The 25,821-nt window shown below is 48.6% G+C and overlaps 1 pseudogene; it reads right to left on the bottom strand.

The window, feature by feature from the left end:
- Nucleotides 1-2,068: 2,068 nt before the first annotated feature.
- LOC142460800 (small ribosomal subunit protein eS19 pseudogene) lies at nt 2,069-2,516 on the bottom strand (annotated as a pseudogene).
- Between the last annotated feature and the right edge of the window lie 23,305 nt (nt 2,517-25,821).

Below are 25,821 nucleotides of genomic sequence, written 5' to 3'. Positions count from 1 at the left end.
AAGGGTTAGTTGGTGAGCCTCCAGCCAGCAGCTCCAGGGCTCTAAGGCCTTCTGAAGACAAATGATGTTTTTAGACATGGTCCACAGCAGACATGCAGGGATACCTGGGACATATTGCAGGCTCAGTTCCAGAGCAACACAATCAAGCCAAGATACACTACAGTGAATCACATGATTTTTATTTTTTGGTTTCCTACCACATGTGAAAGCTGTGCTTACACTACAGTGTAGTCTACTCACTGAACTGCAAGGTCAGCAGTTCAAAACCATCAGCCACTCTGTGGGAGAAAGATGGGGTTTTCTACTCCCATAGAATTACAGTCTCAGAAACTCACAGAGACAGTCTGACCCTGTCCTATAGGGTCACTGTGAGTCCGCATTGACTTGATGGCCTTGGGGTGTTTTTGAGTGAGAAGTAAGTGTGCAATGTTAGCATTATGAAAAATCATAAAATATTGTGAGGATTTGTGTTAGTCTTGGCTGACCAGAGAAACAAATTCATAGACACTCATATGTGTATAAGAAAGAGCTTTATATCCAAAAGCAATTGAATATTGAGAAAACATCCTAGCCCAGTCCAGCTCAAGTCCATAAGTCTGATATTAGCCCATTTGTCCGATACCAATCTATAACGTCCTCTTCAGATTCACATAACGCTTGCAATGACACTGAATTCAGGAAGATCACAGGCCAGTGGGAGGATAGTCTTGTGGATCCAGTGATGGTGGAAACATCTCAGCACTGTGTGGGTCTCCATGTGGCCCCTTCAGGTCCAGGGCTCTGGCTGCCATCAGCATAACCCCATGTGTCTTGTCAGTAGAGAGTCTCTCAGGGAGTGAAGAGACAGAGAGAGTGCCTCCTGCCTCCAGGAGTTCCCAGAATCCTCAGGAGAAGGCCATGCCCACACAGAGGCCTCTTTGGCTATGGCCTGATTGACAGGAGAGACTCCACCCCTTCACTCTTAATCGTATCAAATTGACACCAGATTATGTAACCACCACACAAACCATCTAGCTTCCACTGCTGCTTGTTTCCATTCCTGTTACCTCTGCCCTTCCTACATTTGGTCTACATTTGGAATCACTGTGTCATTTGATTCTTCTTGCTTCCCCTGCATGTCATATTCCATATTTTCACGATCTATCAAAGAAACAAACAATCCCACTGCCGTGAAGTGGACTCTGACTCACAGTGACCCCTGCTTCACAGACTCAGCTTGGTTCTGTAGGCATTTCTGGTTTTTCACCTTTTACAGAGCAGATTACAGGCACCATGTTTTGGAACCACTGGGTGTGGCCAACGTATTAGCCTTCCCATTGGTTGCCCAGTACAAGTCATTTGTGCCACCTCATCTACAGTGCTCTTTTGACTCTCCTCATCATGGTCCTGAAGGACCTCTGGTGTGGTTCTGGGTTGGGCATTGAGCTGCTAAATGCAAGGTTAATGGTTCAAATCCACCAGCTGCTCTGCCAACAAGAGAGGAGGCTGTTTGCTTCTGTAAAGCTTTGTTGTTCTTGTTGTTAGGTCAGTTCCACTCACAACCACTCTGTGTGCAACAGGACAAGCACCCCCTGGTCCTGTGCCACCCTCACATTGTAATGTTCGAGATTATTGTGGCCCCAACCGTGTCAGTCCATTTCCTTGAAGGTCTTCTCTTTTTCCGAGCATGATGTCTCTCTCCAAGACTCACCTCACCTATAACATGCCCAAAGTTCATGAGAGCAAGTGCTGCCATCCTTGATGCCAGTGAGCATTCTGGCTGCATTTCTTCCAAGACAGAGTTGCTTGTTCTGTCAGTCTGCAGTATTTTCAGTACTCTTCACCAACACCACAATTCAAATGCATCAATACTTCTGGGGTCTTCTCTATTCATTATCCAATTTTAACATGTTTATTATGAAGCAATTGAAAATAGCAGGGCTTGCACCTTAGTCTTCAAAGTTACATCCTTGCTTTTCAATACTTTACGGTGTCTTGTGCAGAAGACTTGCCCCATAAATGTTGTTTGATTTCTTTCTTTTTTAGATTTTTATGAATGAGGCAATGTGTTAACTCAGCATCATTTGTTCTAATGTTTCTTGTTGGCAGCTGCCGCCTGTCCGGCGGTTCTGTCCAGATCTCTCTGTACCTGAGGTGTCAGTTTGCGGCCGCCGTCTTGGTCTTTCCCAATCATCTTGAGCCTCTACAGGGCTTGCAGGATCCGTCGGGCCACGCTCTTGGAGTGCCGGCTGAAGTGGCTGGGCATGACACCATTCCTCTGCTGCCGCCCCCCCCTCCCCATGGATCTTGGTCATGGAGCTGACCCCAGTGCCACCCGGGAGGTACAGGTGCCATGCTGTGGAGGCAGCTCGTGTATGGAACCAGTTCTCGTCATAGAGAGCAAGCTCTGTATGCTTGGCCGGCTCGACCGTGTCTACCCATTCAGGGACTGTCAGTTTCCCGGACTTGTTGAGGAAGGCTGCCAGAGCTGTGACGGACTACTGCTGGTTCACGTCTTGTACAGTAGCTCCAGGCATCGTGCGGCCTCCGCGCTGCTGGCCAGGGGAAAGCTCGTTTGATTTCTCGACTGCAGCTTCCAAGAGCACTGCTTGTGGAACCCAAGCAAGATGGAATCCTGGCCAACTTTAATCTTTATAACAATTCACACACACGCACACAACCCTATGTACACTGGCTATGAATTAGAATCCATTTGATGCCTTTGGGTTTGAAATTTGGGTACCATGGTCCTGGGCCGGGACCCCTTGCTTAGGCCACTTCTACAGCCTCCTCTCAATCTCCCTGCCTTACACAGGATCCTGCAAGCCTCTGCAGGTCAGTCCTGCCCAAGGACAATTGTGACAATGTCCTTGCTGCTCTGAACCCACAGAGGTGGCCTCTGCATGAAACGACTCTCAGGAGGCCCGATGGAGGCATGTACGGCCCTGCATTTTGGAGTCCAAACTCACTGGGGGTCTTTTGACCTGGCTTTTTAAAAAACCTCCAAGTCATTAAACTATTGAATTATGCCTACAACAGGCAGCTTCTTTGTTGCTGGGCTTCTGCCCTTGCAGTACAGACTGCTTTGCCTCCCCCACTTCCTCTTCCTGATTGACCCTTAATTTGACTAGAAAACACTCAACAAAGGATGGGAAATCGGACTTGGACTTCTCAGGTTAGCTCCCTGCAGAGCTGTGACCCTTAAATGTGATGGACCCCGCGTCTCAGTCTCTGTGCTCAAGGCCACTTCAGTGTCTGAAAGCCAATTGCGGTCCATTTCCTTGGCAATTGGCTATTAAGACTCCAAACCAGTCATCTGTTCAGCTAGATCTTTGCCATTTTCCAATTAATAACGCTCAGAATAGTCATCGCAAACTATTCTGTTAATTTTTAATGGGCTCTGTCTGTGCGGCTGGATGCCGAGTCCAGAGAGCTGAGAGGGCTCTGGGTGGTTCGCATCCTGTCTGGGCTCCAAGGCTCTCATTCCACCTCCCAGCCTTGGGTTCCAGTTGTGTGATACCATGAATTCCACCCCACCTCTCACTCCGCCTGCACTTCACACTTTGCCATCAATTTCGCTAGAATTGATTGCTGGCTAACCCAACTTACCATTACTAGAGAAAGTGATCAACCTCCATTGTTGGTTTCAGGGAGGAGGTTCCTCTCTTTGGAAGATGATTTCGTTATAATTTCTTTAAATAAAATGCACGTGGATAATGAGTAAGAAGGTGAGAGTGGGAAATTGTTGTTCTTTATATCTTCTTCCATATCTTTCATTAAAAGCAACACATTATTCCACTTCTCTGTTGCCACATTTTAGTAGCTTGTGTAGACAACGTTTTTGTATCTGAATCTATATAAACCTCATATTGTTGTTGTTCGGTACTGTATAATTGGATCCCTTTTATATCAGCTCTGTGTACAGAATGAGATGTTGGCCGACACGGCACCATCCTTGATGTTGTTGTTTGAAGAAATTATTGCAGCTATGGTATCAATCCATCTCAACCACAGTCTTCCTCTTTTCCCCTGACCCTTTATTTTATTAAGAATGATGTCCTCCTCCAGGGACTAGTTTGTTCTGAATACATGTCCAAACTATGCATGCTAGTCTGCACTGACTAGAGAAACAAATTCACAGATACTCACATGTGTGTGAGAACTTTACATCAAAGATCAATTGTACTTTAAGAAAACCTCCCAGCCCAGCCCAGCCCAGCCCAGATCAAGTCCTTAAGTTTGATATTAGCCCATTTTTCTGATACCAATCTACAAATTCCTCTTCAGAGTCATGAAACACATGCAAGGACACTGAATTCAGGAAACTCACAGGCCTGTGGGTGCAAAGTCTTGCGGATTACAGTGGTGGGGTAAACATCTCAGCACTGGCGTGGGAGTCCGTGTGGCTCCTCCAGCTCCGGGGCTCTAGTGTAGCTCCCTGTGCCTTGTCAGCAGGAATACGAAGCAGAGAGTGTGTGTGTCCTGTCTCCAGTGAGCTATTTATTTCCTTAGCACCTCCAAGGGAGGTCATCAAGCTGGGACCTGACTGACAGGTTAAACTCCAGCCCTTCACTCTTTTTTTTTTAGTCATTTTATTAGGGGCTCATACAACTCTTATCACAATTCATACATACATCAATTGTGTAAAGTACATCTGTACATTCATTGCCCTCATCATTCTCAAAACATCTGCTCTCCACTTAAGCCCCTGGCATCAGCTCCTCATTTTTTCCCCTCCCTCCCCACTCCCCCCTCCCTCATGAACCCTTGATAATTTATAAATTATCATTGTCATATCTTGCCCTATCTGACATCTTCCTTTCTCCACTTTTCTGTTGTCTGTCCCCCAGGGAGGAGGTCACATGTAGATCCTTGTAATCGGTTCCCCCTTTGTTCCCGGTATCACCACTCTCACCACTAGTCCTGAAGGATCCGTCCTAGAGTCCCTGTGTTTCTAGGTTCTATCTGTACCAGTGTACATCCTCTGGTCTAGCCAGACTTGCAAGGTAGAATTCAGATCATGATAGTTGGCGGGACGGGCGGGGTGAGAAAGCATTTAGGAACTAGAGGGAAGTTGTATTTTTCATCGTTGCTATATCACACCCTGACTGTCTCGTCTCTTCCCCAAGACCCTTCTGTAAGGGGGTGTCCAGTGACCTACAAATGGACTTTGGGTCTCCACTCCGTACTCCCCCACTCATTTTTTTGTTCTGATTTTTTGTTCTGATGATGCCTGATACCTGATCCCTTTGATACCTCACAATTGCACTGGCTGGTATGCTTCTTCCATGTGCAGCCCTTCCCTCTTAATAGTCTCAAGTTGATGACAGACCATGTAACTACCACTGCATGTGAGTCAAAGTCTTGCCATCCTTGCTTTTAAGGAGCCTTCTGGCTGTACTTCTTCCAAAACAGATGCTTGTTCTGGCAGTCCATGATATATTCAATATTATTGGCTAACACCATAATTCAAACACATGAGTTATTCTCCAGTCTTCCTTATTCATTGTCCAACTTTCACATGCATAGGAGGCAATTAATAGCACCGTGGCCGGGATGAGGCACACCCTAGTCCTCAAAGTAACGTCTTTTCTCTTTAATACTTGAAAGGACTCTTCTGCAACTCATTTGCCCAGTGTAATCCATTGTTTGATTTCTTGACTGCTGTTTTCATGAGCATTGATTATGGATCCAAGCAAACTCTGACAAGTTTGTATGTATTTTAATAAAACAGAGATCAAGCATAGTTAATAATAATAATTTTAAAAACAGAACTAAGATTTATTCCCTAATTAGGAATTTAATGAAATACTGTTTTTTCAAAAGTCCTTATAATTAGATACCCTCCCAGCCCGAACCCTGTCAAAGTTCCTTGTATGTCTGTGGGTTGATAGAAACTCTCAAAGGGTGGTACTGGAGCCTGGCACTCCCTTGGAAGCTTTAGAGTAGGCTGCAGATTCCTGATAGCTGCCTATGGAGGGGGGAAAAGAACATCCAAGTTGGAGCTGTGGATTTGCATGTGCAGTAGTTGATCAGATGGAACACAATTGTGGATCAAATACATCGGATCAGCTCCTGTCCCATGTGCTTGAAGATAGTAAAAATGGAGCAGAGCTTGCCTGAGCGGATGAGGAGGGGAAACTCGGCCATTGTGTGAACTATTTTACATGGCTGTTCTCATTTCATCCTTAAGGTGATCTTAGGGGGGTGGTACAATGATCATTCCCATTTGACAGGTGAGAAAACAGAGCCGAGGCTTAGAGGGCTGGGGCAGGGTGCACAGCCTCGGGAGCACCGTCTCCTGACTCTGGCTGGGCCGGCTCCTCTCCACTGGACCCCCCAGGAGTTGGCCAGCTCAACCTCATGGCACATTCCTGACAAATCACCCATCACAGGATGGCCCGGGGATCTCATACTTCAGGAAAGGTCCCCGTAAATTCCTTGGGGGACAGAATGTTTATTAACCTGCCTTTTATTGCTCCCACCCAGCCCCAGCGCCTGCTGGGGCACATTGCAGGGCCTCGCTGAGGAAGACCCTCGCCCTGTGTGGACAGAATCTGGGAGGCCGAGCCCCTGCTCTGCCTTGGCTCTGCTCTTGATGGGTGACATTCGATAAGTCACCTCACCTCTTTGATTCTCAGCATCTTCCTCTCTGAAGATGGAGATGAAATCTGCTTCCTGGGGTGGTTGTGAAAACAAGTGAGAAAATTATTGGGAAAGTGTTTTGTAAACTGTAATTATTACAAATATAAGCAAGCCAGAGAGCCCCAGTGGAAAGGAATCTCGGCACTCTCCCGTTGAGGCTCCAGGACCCCCGAGACTCTTCAGGTTCTGGCCGAGGCCTCCTTGTCATTCCAGGGAGCCCGATTTCTGAGTCCCCATTGGGCTTGTTCCTTGGACACCCAGAGAACAAAGGTGAGCAGGAAGTGTGTGATGGGAGCATGGGAACCCCACATCAAAGCCACACGGCCAGTGAGCACCAGCTGGCTCTCCTCTGGAGTGGCAGCAGCCTTCATTTCTGAGATGAACTGTTGCTCTCGGCCTGTTGGCCACAAGTTCCAAGCCAGGCCAGGTAAATACTACCATTATCCCCTATTTTACAGGCGAGGGAACTCAAGGGCTGAGGTGTGGCTCGCTCTAGGGATTGTAACCAGCACGTGGAAAGGTAGCAACCAGATGCCATGCAGGGAAGTCTAACTGCAGAGTCCCCACACCTGACCAGCAGGCTGCGGCTCACCTGGCCCTGCTCCCTAACGGCTGTGGGATTTGTGCGGGCTTGAGAGAGCTGTGTCTCTTACCCTCTGGGCTCCAGTTCTGCGGGGCATGGCAATGCTAAGCATGCTAATCACTCATTCAGAATCAACCAGCCTCCATACCCTCCTACTCTTTGGGTATGGAGTATAATGGACAGAAGTCCGTGCTTTGACTCTGGTGTCCCTTATGGGAGGAGCCCTGGTGGCACTTGCCAGGTGAGTATTGGACAGTTAACCACAAGGTCAGTAGTTCAAGCCCCCCAGTGGCTCCTTGGGAGAAAGATGAGGCTATGTGTTCCTATAAAGATTTCAGCCTCAATGTTTCAGTTTTTAAAAAGTGAAGCGGAACTACACCTGGATTAAGACCCCAGGGAATGCCCTCTGACCATGGGCCAGGGGTTGGAATAGCCTTGCTCATATGCAGAATGCAGAGGAAAATAGATTGTTACAGATGCAGTTCAGTTAACATTCAGCACTCTATCCTTTACATTTGTTCTAATTTTTAATCTTTTCTGCTTTTCGATTCAGGGTTTTATCTGTTTTAGTTATTATTGTTGTTAGGTTTTTGCTTTGTTTTGTTTTAATGTTTTTCTGTACATGAAGTCCAGGATAGAGACAGTAACTGGATTAATGGTTCCTTGGGGGTATGAGAAGGGAGATTGGGGGGGGAATGGGGAGCTAATAAAGATGAGTACAAAGATGAAGGAAATGGAAATGCTCTAAAACTGATTCTGGTGATAAGATTGTACAATTCTTCTTGATGTGATAGAACTATTAAATTGTGTAATATGTGAACAATGTGTCAATAAAGTTGTTTTAAAAAAAGATTTACAGACTTGGCCTATATGGAGTCATTATGAGTCAGAACCAACTCAATGGTAGTGGGGTCGCCTTTATGGAGACAGTCCTGGTGTTGCAGTGGGTTGAGCATCAGGTTGTGATCTGCAGGGTCAGGAGTTCAAACCTACCAGCAGGTCTGTGGGAGAAAGATGAGGCTGTCTGTTCCTTCCCATAAAGACGTACAGTCTTGCCAACAGTCTGGAGCTGCCCCGTTTTGTCTTGGAATTGGAATCGACTTGATGGCAGTGGGTTTGGTTTGACGAGTCCTTTGTAAGACTGAGTCATGGTTATGCTGAAAATGGTACTCCCTCAGGTACTCGTGAGTGAAGATGGGAGAGCCTCAGACTGAGGGGGGCTGTGTCCCTCTGGGAAAGGCTTATCTGAGGAAAGGGCTGGAGGGCTGAGTTTTTGTTGGTTTGTTTTGATTTGATTTTTGTCTCTTACTGAGATGAGATCTCATAACTGTTGTTGCAGTTAGGTGCCATCGAGCCAGGTCTGACTCAGCCACCGAGTGAGACACTACCCAGTCCTGTGCCCTCCTCACCATGGCTGTCATGTCAGGGCCCACTGTCTCGGCTATGGTGTCTGTCTTGTCAAGAACCTTCCTCTCTTTCGCTGCCCCTCCACTTGACGAAGCACCATGTCCCTTCCCCGGGACTGGTCTCTCCGGACAACATGTCTAACGTTCATGAGATGAAGTCTTGCCGTCCTTGTCTCTAAGGAGCATTCTGGCTCTACTTCTTCCCAGACAACCTTGCTTGTTCTTTTGGCAGCCCATGTGGTTCTTTCAAGATCCTCCACCATAAGATTAGCCGTGCAAGAGGTGCCTGTGTGTGGCATGTAGTACATTCACAATGGTGTTGAAACCAATACCTCTATCTAGTTCCAAAACATTTTTACCGCCCCCTATGAAGACCTTCTGAGGGATGCTTTGGAAATTGTGAACTGGGGACCAACCAAGTACCATCGAGTAGGCCCAACTTCTAGTGAGCCCTTTGTGTCAGAGTAGAGCTCTGGGGCATAGGATTTCCAGTGGTTGATTTTTCAGACATAGATGACCAAGCCTTTCTTCTGAGGTACCACTGGGTGGATTTGAACCTCCAACCTTTGGGATAAGAGGCCAATGCATGAACTGTTTCCACTGCACAGGGACTCTGTCAGCTGTGAGGTATAGAATATAAATGCCCCTTGTCCCCTCCAACCATCACCACCCCTACCTGCAGCCAAATGCTCAGGATGGGTTGAAGGGATGCCACTGGAGGTTGACATCTGGACCTCTGAAGTCCAGGCAGAGGATGCGGGAGTGCGGGGCAGGTAGGACCCAGAGCATGTGCAAATCTGGGGTGTCCAGGAGCCACTGGGAGCTCTCTCGGGTTTGAGAAGCTGAGTTTACCTCAGTTCCCAGGATCAGGGAGGCCCCAGCTGACATCTGAGTTATAGAAGCAATTTGTGCGCCCAAAAGACAGCTTTCTCTAGCTCAGCACAGAACATTTCGAGTCTGCAAATGCTTTCCCCAGAGCTGAACTCTTTGTACCTTGCATTCCAGAAGCCACTGTTCCTCAGACGGCGCTGTAAATTGTCCAGGAGGCAAAGGGCTGTTCCTATCGGTGCTGTGATGTTCTCCCCAGCAGAGGCTCAGCCCGTGCTGTTTCTGCTTTGTGCTGATCTCAGTGCAAGGGGGGGTGAGGAAGAGGAGCCCGGAGCTCCTGGGGTGGCTGGCCATGCCTCCCTTCAGTGGGCAGTGCCTCCTGGAGCCAAGGACAGTTCCAGCGAGGGAGCAGCAGGCTGCCTGGCCCAGCCAGGCAGAGGCACAAGCTGCACCACCCTGCCCCCCACGCCCCGCCAGCCTGCCATGGCTGCATCCTCCAGCCCCCACTCACACCTCGTCTGGAGCTGGAGCCCATTTATTATTTTTTATATGATTCCCTTATGGTGCATTTCTGAGTTGCTTTACAGAAAGTCACTTTGAAGAACATCTCTCTTCTTTCAAGAAAGGTACCTATGCGCTCCTGAGCCTTCCTCGGTATTGTGCTTATTTAACGGACCATCTACCCTGCCGGGAGTGGCAGCAAATATAACTATTGACAGGAGGGGGCTGGGAGCGGGGGAGATGCACTTTCGAGACACATTTGGCAAAGTGAAGCCAGCTTTTTACAAGAAAAGAATGTAATGAATTTTTCTCTATTTTTAGTCACGCATAAATCCCTTTAATAGGTTTGGGCTCGAAATTCCATATTTGTCTTGGTCTGAAGTATCATGTACAGGACGCGTCTTCAAGGTTAGTGTATTTGTCCAATACTATATGCCCGGGCTCTCCCAGGAGTAAGGCTGAAAGACCCCAGGTGTCCTGTGGCAGTCCCGGAGGTGAGGCCTTCGAAACATGCAGGGATTGGGAAGGAAATGTCCCTCCAGCTTTCCTGGGAAGAGACCAGATGGGAACATAATTCCCACTGAGGGCCTGGGAATGCTAATTTGGTGTCAGGATGGATGACAAGGGGATGAGTTAGAACCCTGTTTCCAGGGAAGTTATTGGAAGGCCACAGGGAGGGGTGGGGGTGCGGAGCATATGGGAATGAAGCGTAGACGCAAAGGAAAGCAGATTTATAGCACTGGGTCACTGTAGCACCCAATTTTTTTTTAAGTCATAACATAGAAGGTGAGCCGAGGGTCTCTGCCTGAGGGTCACAGTCAGGATGGAGCGAGAGAGAGAGAGAGAGGACCTGAGCCTGGCAGTCAGACAGGTGGCTGAGCGACTCCATGAACCAGGGAGGTCAGAGCCATGGCCAACCTTCAAGTGCCATGAGGTCCATGCCATGCTGCTGTGGCCACGGGAAGGCAGAGAGGCACCAGGGCCCAGGCCCAGGTGAATGAGGCAGGCAGGAGTGCAGTGCTCCTGCCGGTGACCGGAACGCTCCCAGAGGGTGTACACGTGAACAGCCACAGAATCCTAACCCCGGCTGAGAAAGACTTGGGGTGATGGGTAGGTAAACTAAGGATCTAGTCTATCAACATCCCCTGGACTATACCCTTCAGGTCGCTGTGGCCTATATCCCCCTACGTCCATTCTTCCACGAGGGCAACAACACAGTAGAGAAAGGTACATATGGTCCCACAGGTTTCCTGTAGGCTGGCCACCTCCCCTAGGAGCCTTAGTTTACCCACCAACAAAACAAAGCACGAAGAGCCACTGCTTTTCACTGGGACCCAGGTCAGGAGCCCTGGTGTCAGCAGGAGTCCTGGTGATGAAAGGGTCCAGTGTTCAGTTGTTCTCTGAAAGGCTGGGGGCTCAAACCCAGCTCATGAAGAGTCATTCCTGACATCCCTTGCAGAGGGGTAGTGGGGAGGAGATGAGTCCCTCAGGGTTCAGTGTAGCAACAATGAAACTCAAAACCTGCCTCTAGTTCTCGAACGCTTCCTCCCCTCCAGTTATCATGATCCCAATTCTGCCTTGAGGACCTGGTTATATTAGAGGATGTACAGCGGTGCAGTAGGGATCTGGAAACACAGGGAATCTAGGACAGATGTACCCCTCAGGACCAATGGTGAGAGTGGCGATACCGGGAGGGAAGGGGATGGGTGTAGGGGGGTAGGTGTGGGAAGGGGGAACTGATCTTGGGGACCTACATATAACCTCCTCTCTCAGGGATGGGCAACAGGAAAGTGGGTGAAGGGAGACGCCGAGCAGTGTAAGATAAGATAAAATAATAATTTATAAATTATTAAGGGTTCATGAGGGAGGGGGGAATGGGGAGGGAGGGGGAGGAAAAAAGGGAAAATGAGCTGATCCCAGGAACTCAAGTGGAAGGCGAATTTTGAGAATGATGAGGGCAATGAATGTATAAGGGTGCTTTACTCAATTGATGTATGCATGGATTGTGATAAGAGTTGTATGAGCCCCAATAAAATGATTTATATATAAAAGAAGAGTCAGTCCTGAACAGCAACAGAACCAGGTGGCCGAGCCCCTGATGGATGTTTCACGGCCTCACCTACCCCGTGGGATGTAGGAGGGGCAGTCCTCTTAGAGTGATTTGTCAGACGATGACTTAGAAATACACTTGGCTATGAACAATGCATTTATAAGAGTCTACCTCACTTTTTTTAAGCCTCTGTTTTCTAAAAGGGGGAGTAAGTTTCTCACAAGGCATCAGCCCTTTTCTCATGTTGGTGGTCATTCCAGGACAGCCAGCCTGTGCACATTGGGATGGTTTCCCTTCGACTGTACTGATCATGGCTCCACCGAGAAGAAGGGGTTCAAAGCCCTAGGTCAGAATCAGAAAATCTGCATCAGTCCCAAAAAAGCCTTCTCTTAAAAAGATAAGTTTGCATTAGCCTGGTCCCTCTACAAGCATTTCCTCACACCAAAGAAAGAGTCTTAACAAAGGACTTGCTGTCTCCACATGCTATCGGAAGAACAGTAGGGGGTAGATTTCCTCTCTTAAAGGGAAAAAAAAGATCCCAGATTCAGAGGGACTCAAGTGCATGTCCCTATTCAACTTTTGACAGTTTAGAATCTAAACGGGAGATTTCTTAGTGTGATTTAGTTAGAAACACCTCAAAGCATTTGTTACCTTCATGTCGTTGCTGAGTGCCATCGAGCTGATTCTAAGCTAGACTCCCCTGTGGCAGAGCCCAGCTTCCTATGGTCTTTGCAGAAGCAGATGATCAGGGCTCCCCTGTGCAGACAAGAGGTGCGTTGGGCCGCCCACCTTTTGAAGCACAGCCAGGCGCTGACAGGGCTCTTCATGGCTGCCCTACCTGCAGCCAGACATCTGGGTGCCAAGGGCGATGATGACATCAAGTGTGTAGGCTGACGCCCCCAATGAACAAGCACGGCTCAGGCGTGGTGTGGGTTCTCAGCTATGGCCGCACCAGCAGGCCCACCTGGCAACCACCTCGAAGGGGTTTGGGGGAGTTGCTGCTTATGCTTAATGTGCAGCGAGAAGACAAGAGGCATTGAAGAACTTAAAAAGCTTTCAGGGAAGCTTACCCTAAAGTGTTTTGAGCAGGCGAATTGATTTCCGGGTCTCTCTTGGTTGGTGCTGGCAATAGGGCGTAGTCTCACAGAGGACGCTCTCTGTGTGTCGTGATCATATGCCCTAATTGTTATGGGGCTTAATCGATAAACCAAACAACAAAAAGCCTCTAAATGGAATGCCACTTAAGATTTAGAAAACAATTCTTTGTCGTTCCCCGCCTTCAACCTCATTTCCAGAGTGACCTCTTCTTGCGAAGGTTCTGTAGTAGCTGTTCATGTGTTCCCCACCTCTTTCCCTCCTCTCTACCTGCTCTGTGTTCCAGGGGGGCTAGTCTCTGCAGAATGCCTCATTCCAGCACCTTCCTTACCAGACTTCCTGAAGAGAAGACTGGAGTGAAAGAGGAAGAAGGGTGTTTGGGTGTGTGTCTTCCAGGAGTCCCTGGCCGCGGTGTTGGGTGGGGGTGGGTGGGAGGGGTGGGGGGGTGGATGGTTAAGCACTTGACTATTAGTTGAAAGGTGTTTGGTTTGAATCGACCCAGAGGCGTCTCAGAACACAGGCGTGACCATCAGCTTCTGAAAACACTATGGAAACGCTGTGGCCCGGCTGTACTCTGCACACCTGGGTTCATCATGAGTTGGTCTTGACTTAGTGGTGACTCACAATAACATTTGCTCCATGTTCCAGCCATGCTCCCAATGCCAGGTCTTCTCTAATGGTAGCTGAGTCTCACAAGCTCCAGCTCCCGTTTGCTCCAGGACCTGTCTCTTCTTCTTGTCCCTTTAGCTCTAAGACTGGTAAAAACTTCCTTGGGTTGCAACTGCCTCCGGTCGTCTCGTTCACCTGCCCCCTCCTTGGCATCTGGTCTCTTCACCAAACTCTTCCCTTAAACCATTCACCTGGTGTAAATCCCATGTCCTGGTGGGACCGAGATAGTTTACAACGCAGGATAAGTTCATCTCCTATCTCCCGGGGCCACCTTCACATTCTTCTCTGACACAGTAGCCATCTCTACTACTACTAGTACTACTACTACACTCGGCATGTACTACTCTACTCTGATAGAGTAATCCATCTTCACTCTCATCATAACTTACCTGGCGATCTCCCCGCCAGGCCATGGGCTCACTGCGAGCTAAGACTGACTGACTTACCTTTCAACTCCAGCATCTAGACACTATCAGGCCTACACCAGACAGTTAATCAATACTGCTTGAATAAAAATATAAATGTAGGTTAAACAAACAGTCTGAATGCTCTTCTGAGACAAAAGCAACAGACACTGTACTTTTCGCAGTTGTCTGCACATTTATGAAGCACGGACCACCTTCCAGGCAGTGGCAGGAGACAGGGCCAAAACATGAACACTAGAAGCACACTCAGAACCGGGAAGGGATGCATAACATAGGGGGATGTTGAAGTAGCCAACAAGAAAATGGGTATTGTGTCTAGGGATAGTGAGCTTTGTACGCATTCAGAAAGACCCAGACTGAACTTGGAGTAGCCAGAAACTGTCTAAAGCCAGGGTTGTCGATCTCAAATGCCTACAGGCCCAGGCAGGCAACCCCAATGAGTGTCCCTGCCAGGTGGCAGCCAACCAGGAGAGAACTTGTCCTGGCTACAGCAGGCTATTGCTTCTCTGCTGGAGGATATGGGGTCTTGTAGCCAGGCCATGGGCTGGGGGAAGCCAGTAGAGGGGGTGGGGTGGGGGGCGGGAAGTGGCAGTTTTTGTCCTCATTATTCCCGAAAGGGAAAAATCAAGATTTTTGATTTTAAATGTTCAACATGAATTTTAAAATGTAAAAATATAGTGGGAACCAAATAAAACATGTCAGTAGATAAGACACCCGTCACTGTCGGTTGTGTACTGTGGTTGGTGGCTTGTTTGTTGCAGTGAGACTGGGAGCTATGCTACTGGTACTTCAAATGCCATCAGGGCCCTCCATGGTGAACACGATTTATCACCGTTCCCAGGAAAACAAGAGGCTAGGAAGAAGGAGAAAGCAAAACACTTCTGAAAAATGAGCCCCGAACAGCCATATGAAAGAGTCCTGGGGTCATTGTGAGTTGCAGTATAGTTAATAACCCCAATATCAACAGTTCAACTCCCACAGCCACTCCACAGGAGAAACATAAGGTTGTCTCGTCTCATAAAGATGTAAAGTCTCAGAAACCTAAGGACAGGTCTACTTTGTCCTACAGCGTCCCTGTGGGTCAGAATCAACTCAGTGGCAGCAGGAGTGAGAAAAGCCTCATGAAGAGCAGTGGGACATTGTTTGATACAGAGTCAGAAGATGAGCCCCTCTGGTTAAAAGGCATTCTGCATCCGACAGGGCAAGAGCTACCTCAGGAATGACAGGGACCTTGTAGACCTTCATTTGCTGGTGGAGCATGACTCAACATGAGAAGACTGCTGCAAACATCAATTAATCATTGGTGCATGTAATATAAGAAACATAAATCTAAGAAAATGAGAAGTTGTAAAAATTATATGGAACACATAAAAATAGATATCCTATGCATTTCTTGAAGACTGGCTCTCTAAAGAAGCAAAATCAGTATATATATATATATAAATAAAATCTCCCCTGGTGTTTTGGGCTACCATCTGCATGTTTGAAACTACCAACAGCTCCTCAGGAGAAAGACTGGGCTTTCTACTCCCATAAACAATTACAGTCTCAGAAACCCACAGAGGGTCACTAGAAGTTAGCAATGACTCAATAGCAGTGACTTTGGGATATATATATATATATACACACACAATATGTATAGGTGTTATATATACATATATGTTATATGTGTATATATATTTCATATATATATATATATATATATATATATGAAATTGTTGTAAAAGTAAGCAAGCTCTGAGTCCAGCAAATTCCAAGTCTGTGAATCAGATGTTAGGCTAGAAGTTTTTGATTCATGTAGTTCCAGGGACTGATGAACCCAAGATCAGTGGGAAGACAACAGGCTTGTGGCTAGAGAAGACTGAATCTAAGGTTGGCAGGTAAGATGACAGACTGCTAACAACTCCCAGGATAGGCAGGCAATATGCCAGGTCTCTGGCTCAAATCCAGAGAGCCAGGCAAGATCCAGATCCAATAAAAAAGCAAGCAAGTTTGTCCACAGCATCTATTTATGTTGGTGGAAACCCCTTTCAATTGATTGGATCAGGGCTGTGATATGAGTAGAGCTGTTGCCTCCCACCCTTATCTTCTTACAGCTGATTGCTCAAAGCAGAACCTACTATAGGGATGATTACATTGTATTAGATCACACTGTAATCAACCTTGACCTAAGATTACTAGATCTTAACTGCAAAACCACTGAGAATCCTGGCCCAACCAAGTGGACACAAAACTTTAATTATCATGGCAATTATGATAGGAGTCTTGATGACATTGTGGGTTAGCCCTTGGGCTTTTAACCCCAAGGTCTGTGGTTCAAACCTGCCAGCTTCTCCAGGGGAGAAAGATGAGGCTGTTTACTACAGTTAAGATTTCTAGTCTCAGAAAGTCTATATAGGGTCACAATGATTCAGAATCCACTAGATGGCAGTATCATTAGTGAGCCAAAAAGGTATGGTATCAATTTGGAATTGGATAACCATATAGTTTGCTAGAAGAGCCCTATTGGTGTAGTGGTTACAAGTTGCGCTGATAAGCACAAGGTCAACAATATGAAGGCACTGGTTGATCCACAGCCTTGGAGAAAGATGAGACTCTAAACTCCCATAAAGAATGACAGTCTTGGAAACCCACAGGGGCAATTCCACACTGTCCATCTGTCCAATACTAGTCTACAAATTCCTTTTCAGACTCATGCAGCACATGCAGTGATGCTGAAAGCAGGAAGACCACAGGCTGGTGGGTGAAAATTCTTATGGGTGCAGTGGCAGTGGAAGCATCTCAGTGCTGGTGTGGGTCTCCATGTGCCTCCTCTAGCTCCAGGGCTCTGGCTGCCATTAGCGTGGCTCCATATGGTTCGTCAACAGGAATGTGTAGCAGAAAGAGCGTGCATCCCACATCCAGTGAAGAAGAGAGGAAGTTCCCAGAATCCTCATGAGAAGGTCACACCCCCAAGGAGGCATCAGGCTGTGACCTGACTGACAGGCTAGACTCCACCCCTTTACTCTTAATATCCTCAAGTTGGCACGAGAGTATGCAACTATCCCAGAGTCACAACATGATCTCGAGTCTATCCCATCTGAATGGCAAGAACATCTCAGGAACAGACTTGCTTCTTTGAACACTAATGACAGGAGAGCTGTGGGAGGACATCAAGAGCATCACTCATGAAGAAAACGAAAGGTCATTTAAAAGACAGGAAAGAAACGATCATCGGAGATATCAGAAGAGATTCTGAAACATGTTTTTTTTACATGTTCTTAATCATAGAGTAGCTAAGGCAAATGGAAGAAATGACGAAGTCAAAGAGCTAACTAAAAACTTTCAAAGAGCAGCTCAAGAAGACAAATATTATAATGCAATGTGAAAAGATCTAGAGCTAGAAAACCAAAAAGAGAAAGCAAGTTCAGCAAATCTTGAACTGAAAAACACTAAAGAAAAAAAGTCACGATGGAAAGATCCTATAGGCAAAATATTGAATGATGCAGGAAGCATCAAGAGAAGATGGAAGGATACACAGAGTCGCTGTACCAAAAAGAACTAATCAACCTTCAGCCATTTCAAGAGCAAGAATCAATGATGCTGATGGAGGAATTCCAAGCTGCACTGAAAGTATTAGCCAAAAACAAGGCTTCGAGACTTGATGGAATACCAACTGAAATGTTTCAACAGGCTGATGAAGCACTAGAAGCACTTATTTATCTGTGCCAGGGAATTTCAAAGACAGCTGCTACTTGGCCAACTGACTGGAAGAGATCCACATTTGTGCCCATTCCAAGGAAAGGTGAGCCAACAGAATGTTCAAATTCTAGAACATTATCAGTGATAGCACGTGCAAGTAAAACTGCTGAAGTTCATCTGACAATGGTTGTAGCAGTACATTACAGGGAGCTGCCAGAGGTTCCAACCAGATTCAGAAGATGACATTGAACAAGGGATATCATTGCTTGATGTGTGTCACTTTCAGGTCTGGTCACTATAATACCCCAGAGACCTCCTGCATTCCCTGGTGCCCTTGAGGCCACTTGTTGGAGGTGCTGTCCCTGGAAGGTGTTTGGGTCCTGGATCATTGTTTAGAGAGGGTCTGCCCAACCCAAATGGACTGGGATGCAAGCAAGAATAATTGGTTTTGATGGAATGGTTAGCCACCCCAATAAAACAAAAAACAAAGTATGAGTTTAACAAGAATTTAGAGAGGAGACCGATTAGAGAGGAGGGATTTGACAAGCCGATAAGGCACCACCGACAGTGCCTGGCAGGAGCACAAGTATTTGAGACTCGGCATTTTGGGTCTGGTTTGTTCTGGGAGCTGGAGATGATTGTTTGATGTTATAAATCACCTTCCTGCCTCCAACCCCATATCCTGAGATTCTCCACTTTTTAATAGCATCACCAGAAATTTGCAAATGACCCTACATAGCTCCAGTAACGTGGAAACAAAATTTGTATGTCCGTAAAGAAGCCAAACAAATGTGTAAAAACACAGTGTAATAACTATGCAGTCATACAAGCCAGCACCTCCACACAGGGAAGATGGGGCAAAGCAGGGACTAGATGAGGCTGAAAGAAACCCAAAAGAGAGTCTTATTAGGGTTCTCCCAGGAAGGAAGCAGGGATGAACATGAAAGACCCTTTCCCGTACACACACACACACACACACACACACACATGCACGCACACAGACCAGGCTGCATGAAAGAGTCAGCAAGCACCAACACTGCTAGAGAGATCTGCCACTTCAGAGCTGGGTCACTGGGGTCATGCTGGAGACACCCAGGTAGGCAGTGGGGCAGGGGAGATGGTACAGATGAAGGGAAGGAAGTCAGTCAAGAAGTACTGACTGGAGGGAGAAGCTTGTGAAAATCCTAAATAAGGTGCCATCTTTCACTCATCCCCACCAAGGTCAGGTGAGGTCTCCCGCATATCAGCTGATCCCCTCACAGAAGGAAAAGGGGTCAACATTTAGACAGAAGTAAAGCAAGGCCTCCCAAGATTCCCTTAATGTACATACCCACACTGAAATTCCATGGAGTCAATTCTGACTCCTAGAAGCACCATATAAGATTTCAGAAGCTGTAAATCGTTTCCTTCAGAGTGGCTGGTGGGTTTCAATCACTGACCTTGAGGTTAGCAGTCCAATGCTTAACCCACAGAACAAGGGCTTCCTCTGAGCTGCTGGGAGGGATTTCAGACATCCAAACAAGACGTTTCAAGCACCTCATTGCCACATTACAGAGACAAAAATGAGAATAACTCTTACACAAAGAAGCAATGATTGTGCAATGACTGGCCTTGGGCAGAAGCGGGAATTGGGATGAGGCCAGGCTCTAGGGAACGGGTGGCAAATAGATCCTGATGGAGCCCCCACCTCAGGGTCTTTGCTCTTGCTCTTCCCTCTGTTTAGAAGATTTCCCCCAGATGTTTGGAGGCTGGCTCCGTCTCTGCTCAGATGTCACCTCATCAGGCCTTCCCTAAGCATCAGCTTGTATCAAAACAGCTCCCTAGGAAACCTCACCCCTTTACCTGCTTTGATTTTTTTACTTCCTAATGTTATTTCCCACATGAGATCAACTTGTCTGTTGCATGTACCTGGGCTTAGCTTTGTTGTCTGCGGTGCGCCCAGAACCTAGGATAGGTACTTGCCACAGAACCAAACTTAAACCCCACTGCCATCAGGTCAATTCCGACTCTTCGTGACCTTGTAGGACAGAGTAAAACTGCCCCCCCCCCCCAGGGTTGAGGGGCTTCCAAAAGCTGCAAATCTTTACAGAGGTAAACTTACATATCCTTCTTTTGTGGTGTTGGTAGGCTTGACCTGCTGGCCTTTCAATTAGCATCCAAAGACTTCAGCACAACACCAGCAGGACAGGTCAGGAGCAGGAATTCAAATAAATGTCTACCTGCTGAGCGATCCTGTTTGCTAACCCACACCAGGTCAGTCAGAGAGCTGCCCTAAGAAAGATCAGAGACCCTTGATACTCTCGCTGATCAGAAGGAGGCAGGATCAAAGGGTAGGTTGGCATCATTGCTGCTTAGGATCTAGGATGTAGTTGTTACGCAGCGCTGGAGGGTAAACGTTGGACTGCTAATTGCAAGGACTACGGTTCAAATCCACCAGCCACTGCTCACAACAGAAGTCTGCCCCATAAAACTCTACAGCCTCAGAAAGCCTGCACGGGGTTGCTTTGAGCTGATTCACTGGCAGTGGGTACTTGTTAACCACCGGCTTCAAGTTGATTCCAGGTACAACATGATGAAATGTTGCCTGGCCCTGCACTGTGTCCGCCATCCCAGGTGTGCTCTTGTCCATTGCTGTGGCCGCTGCGGATTTTGAGAGCCTTCCCACCTAGGGCATTCATCCTACAGCTCTGCACCCGGCAACAGTCTGTCCTGATCCCTGGGGTTTCCTCTGGCTACTTGGGCAAGTAGAGTGCTAGACTTTTCTTCCTAGTTTACCTTCGCGGGAGCTTTGCTGAAACCTATCCACCACAAGTGACTCTGCTGGCATTTGGCACCGTTCCCAAGGTTCTAACAACACAAAAGCCCCCACAGTATGACACAGAGCCATTAGCTCCCTAGTACAGGGGATTTAAAACGTTGGGCAGCGATCCTCAGATCCTCACGGTGGGCGGTCTGAAGCCACCAGGAGCGTCTGGGGAGAAAGCCTGGGCTCTCTGCTGCTGTAAACAGTTGCAGGCTCAGAAACCCGCGGGGTCGCTCTGAGGCAGCACGGACTCCATGGCAGTGGGCTTTGGAAGGTGTGTATCGGCGCCCTGGTGGCACAGTGGTTATGAGAGTTGGGCTGTTAACTGCAAGGTCTGCAGTTCTAGAGACAGAGCTTCCTGCTCCTGGAAAGAGGTGCAGGCTCAGAAACTCACAGGAGCAGTTCTGGCTTGTCCTGCAGGGTCGCAGTGAGTTAGCATCGGCTTGATGGCAGCGAGTTTGGGTGTTTGTTTGTTTTAGTGTGTGGATATGATTTCCTGGTACGAGTGGGTGGCGCACACGGCTTGAGGCTGGCTGCTTACCTAACGGCGGGTCGATTGAGTCCACCTGGCAGGCAGCTGCGGAAGAAAGGCCTGGAAGCCACTTCCGGTTCCTATTGGTTCTACGCAGACGCATGGGCTCACCTAGAGTTCGAATCCGCTCCTTGACAACAGCGAATAACAACTGTACTAGCTAGCAAGCCGTCCTGGTGAGTCCCCGGGGGTCACAGGGTTGGAAAGAGCAAGGGGCAGGGGCAAGGCAGAGAGGGTGCTCCAGGACAAGGCATGGGGCTGGGAGGGGCCCTGGGACAGTGTGCGGCTGTGGGCGGAGTGGGGGCTCTGCAAAGAGCCGGCTGTGCTGCTGCGCGCTGGGCGGGGCCGCTGGGTGGGTGGGGGCTACGCAGAGGGAGAAGGGTAGAGAAAGGATCCCCGGCATGCAATGGGTCAGCACAGGGTAGCTGATGGAAACGTTGGCGATTCCAACCCACTTCTGGGACAAAGACCAGGCGTTCTGCTCCTCTAAACAACTCCTCAGGGGGCAGTTCTACGGGGCAGTCACGCGGGGTCTTTGTGCATCAGAGTCAGATCAATGGCACCTAAGAGCAAGGCACAAGGGATGAAGATGTGGCGGCGAGAAGGGACGGCAGGGTCCCCTGCCGCCCTCTGGGTTTGGTGGGCATCCTCCTGTCACCCACGGCTGTCCTCTCGTCTCCTGTGTGGAGCTGATGGGGAGGTGATGAAAGAGGGAAGTAAAACCACGGCCATCCAGGATTCTGACTCATAGCAACCCTATGGGACAGAGTGGAGCTGCCCCCGTGGACTTCCCAGGCCCTACGTCGTACCTCATCTTTCTCCCTGGAAGCGGCAGTTAGCAGCTTAACGCCACGCCACCAAGGTTCCTTAAAAGAAGAGTAAGCAGGGAATAAATGAGGCCACAGGTTCATATGTAATTGGGCAATCTACTTTAAACACTCCTTAAATTTGAACCTGAAGCACAATTTCTCTCGGTCCATTAAGCGAGCCTTGACGGAAAGGAACCCCGCCCTCCCTTTCCGTACTGAAGATCTGTCAGACCAGGCAGTGGTAGGATCTTTTGAAAGCAGAGCCAAATTCAGCAACAGCACAGTGGCACTGGCGTGTCTGGGTGGACAGGCACGGCCACCCAGCTTGGCCACCACCTGAGCCCTGGGTCCAGTCTGGTAGCTGGGAGGCCACAGGCAAGCAGGGCAGGGCTGGAGGGAGATGTTTCTTTAGTAAGGAACTAGGCAGGATCCCACAGGAGCCCTGGTAGCCTAGGGGATGCTCGTTGGACTACAAACTGCAAGGTCAGCAGTGAGAAACCATCACCCACTCCAAGCAAGAGCGATGGGGCTTTCTACTTCCAAAAGGAGCTGCGTTCTTGAAAACCCACAGGGGCAGTTCTACCCTGTCCTCTGGGGTCACTATAAGTCAGCCTCCATGGGATGGCAGGGAGTTGTGAGTGAATCCAGGATCCTATGTGGTGCAAACAGTGTGCACTTAGCTGCTGATTACAAGGCTGGCAGCTCAAACCCACCCAGCAGCTCCCCAGAAGAAAGGCCTGGGAAACTGCATCAGAACAATTGTTGTTGCCCATTGTCACCCAGTCGCAGCAATCGCATGTGTGCTGAGTAGAACTGTGAAGAGACGGTGACCTTCCAAAAGCAGATGGCTGGGCTTGGAGGCGAAGGTATCTCTGAGCAGGTCTGAAGAGCCAGCCTTCTTTGGGCCAGGAGGCAGACACTGGGATCTTTGCCACACTCAGAGCCTCTCTTCAGCAGAGAGGACAGCTAAGAACCACTCCATAGAGCCCAGGCTCACCTGGAGTCCTGGGACAAACTTGACCGCAGTTAAGAATCATCAGGAACCCTGGTGGTGTGATGGGGTACACGGTCAGCAGTTCAAACCCACCAGTCCCTCTTGTCAAGAGTTACAGTCTGGGAAACCCACAGGGGCAGTTCTACCCTGTCTTATGGGGTTGCTGTGAGTGGGGATCGACTCACGGCAGTGAGTGTGGTTTGGGTTTAACAACAACAATAGAAAGTACTGCTGTGGTGTCGATGCAAAGGCCTGAAACTGCCCCTCCCCTTGCCCCAAAGTATCCCCTGGTGGTCCTACTCATGCTCTGCGTGTTCTCTCCTTCTCCGTCCCTTTCCTTACTCCCCCCACCCCACCCCACCCCACCCCTGTCTCCACAAGCAAACGAGTGCGCATCCCTGAGTATCTTGGCTCCATGTGGCTCGCTTTCTGGAACAGGACACAGAATTGATGGGACACATCTTCATGTCAACCCCAACATGTGTACCCTTTTGCTGTAATCTCCTTTCCATTTCCTCAAGCCTCTTCCAGCCAAACGATGTCAAACAGAACACAAGCAGCACTGACAGAAGAGCTGGCCTTATTTCAGTTCTTAGAAAGGCCTTCAATCCCTTCCAAGGCCCATCTCTTGATGGGGAGCCCAGTGATGGGCGAGGAGGGAAGGAAAGAGATTAGAAGAGCCAATGCCAGTTTGGGGAACTACGGTTGGGCTCACGATGGTAAACTAATGATAAGCCCTGGCCTCCAGGTTCTAATTGACTCCCAGGAAGAATGGCGCTATTCCAGTTTTGTGATGGATAAAGATGGGGTTTTATGCTATTTAATTGGATCTCGCTACTTAGCTTCATGGTCATGTCTGTTTCTTTTTTTCCTTTCCTGAGGTGCCATTGGACTTCACAGGCAGCGGAGATAGGGAAATGCTAGGCCACTGTGGACACAGAGTTCCAAGGACCAGAGTTTCTGGTTCTGCTCCCCGGGCCCTTCTGGTGCAAACAGGATCTTCACATAAACTATTACAAATCCCAGGTTATTCACTTCCTGGCAGTGTAGGTCTATCGTGTGCCCTCTTCAGCAAGGAGTGGGCTTCAAAAGCGCACTTGCTACAGCCTATACCTAAAGTGACTGCCACCTGTCTGCCCCCTTTCCGACCCACAGACTCTGTGGGGGCCCCTGGAAAATGAGCAGCCACTGGGGCTGTGCCGCAACCTGCCTCCGGCAGGTCATTAGCAGGTGCACGTGGAGGCTTCGGAAAGGAGCACACTGGAGCACTTGTCACTTGGCTTTGACTGTCCCTGGTCTGATAAAATGGAACAAGCCAGCTGGCGGGCCTTTCTTCCACCCGGGATGATTGAACTGTTGAATAAAACAAGGCAGTCCTCTGGGCTGAGGCCTTCGATCGTGCTGCGGAGACTGGCATACATTTGTGTCTCCCAAGTCACTCAAATGAGGGGGAAGATGCTAGTGGGATGGCAGGAAGCCAAGTGACAGTGAGAGCCAAGGGCACAATGGAAAAGACACCCGGAGGCCTCACCGGTGAAAAGGTGAGAGGGGCGCTGCCATGGCCCAATTACTCTGACAAAAATCAAAGGAGTGCCCGTGCACTTGGCACCGCATTTGTGAGTGAACTTGGCGAATGAAAAGGCTGGCACAGCACACACATGCTCGGGTGGGGATGAGGTGGCGTATGTGGGTATCTGGCTGATATCTATCCTCACTGGCAGGATCCTCTTCCAGGCCTGAGCTGGATGGGAGTGGGGAGAGGAGATTTCTTGCAAAGTCAGAGAAGTTGGACTTCCTGGATGAAAGAGTCTGGGACAACCTAGATGATTCCTGTCACCCAGGAGGCATTTCTCTTCCATGGGAGAGCTCTGCCACACACACAGCTGGGCCTCCATCCCACCACCTCCCCCCAAACCAAACCTACTCCCATTGAGCTGATGCTGACTCATAGCGACCCTGCAGGACAGGGTAGAACTGCTCCCGTGGTTTTCCAAGACTGTAACTCTTCACAGTAGTAGGAAGCCTCATTGTTCTCCTGCTGAACAGATGGTGGTTTTGAACTGCTAACCTTGCAGTTAGCAGCCCATTACACTACCAGGGCTCCTGACTATATAGGCAGGAAGGGCAAATTCCGCCAAGGGTTATCTGATGTAGCAGTGAGAGAAGACACTCCCACTTTTGACGCTTGGTTTCCATTTTGGCTGTGGTGTGGGTGGCACCATGTGCTGGTAGGAGGCTTAAAGTCAATACCACATCCTGAGGGACAGCATGCCAATCTCACTGAACTACCCACAGGTCTTTACATGTTTCTATAAAGACAGTTATAACTGCATAAGGGGACATATGGTAGGACCAAGGAGTTTTGTGCCATGTATCCCTGGGTCTAATTCCTTTGTTGTAAAAGATGTCCCCTGGAGATCTTTTGTGGGGGGTCATGACGATGGCTATTCTGATGGTACTGGTAGTAGAAGCGCTTCTGAGAAAGAAGGTAAATCTTTTTCTGGGAACATAAACAATGATTCCTGCATAGGTTAAACCTACCCAACTCACCACCTAGTCAATGCTAATCTTCCCCTGGAATGGGGCCACAGCTCTGCCTCTGTGCTTGACAGCCAGGCCCCCACCAGATCAGCCTTGGTGGGGGAAGGACATGCTGCTGTCGAAGCCATGCACAGCCTTCTTTCGCCACGTCCTCGCCGCTTTGTAAATGTGCCCAGGAGCAAGGAATCAGGTGGCAGGGAAAGAAAGTGAATGGCACGCATCCTTATCTACTTGAGTTTGAGAACCTCCTCTGCATTGGGCATGGCTATCTTCCAAGAAG

The sequence above is a fragment of the Tenrec ecaudatus genome, chromosome 11 (assembly GCF_050624435.1).
Source record: "Tenrec ecaudatus isolate mTenEca1 chromosome 11, mTenEca1.hap1, whole genome shotgun sequence".
NCBI classification, from domain to species: domain Eukaryota; kingdom Metazoa; phylum Chordata; class Mammalia; order Afrosoricida; family Tenrecidae; genus Tenrec; species Tenrec ecaudatus.
The sequence above is the reverse complement of the archived record's forward strand: the minus strand, read 5'-3'. Positions and strand labels throughout refer to the sequence as shown.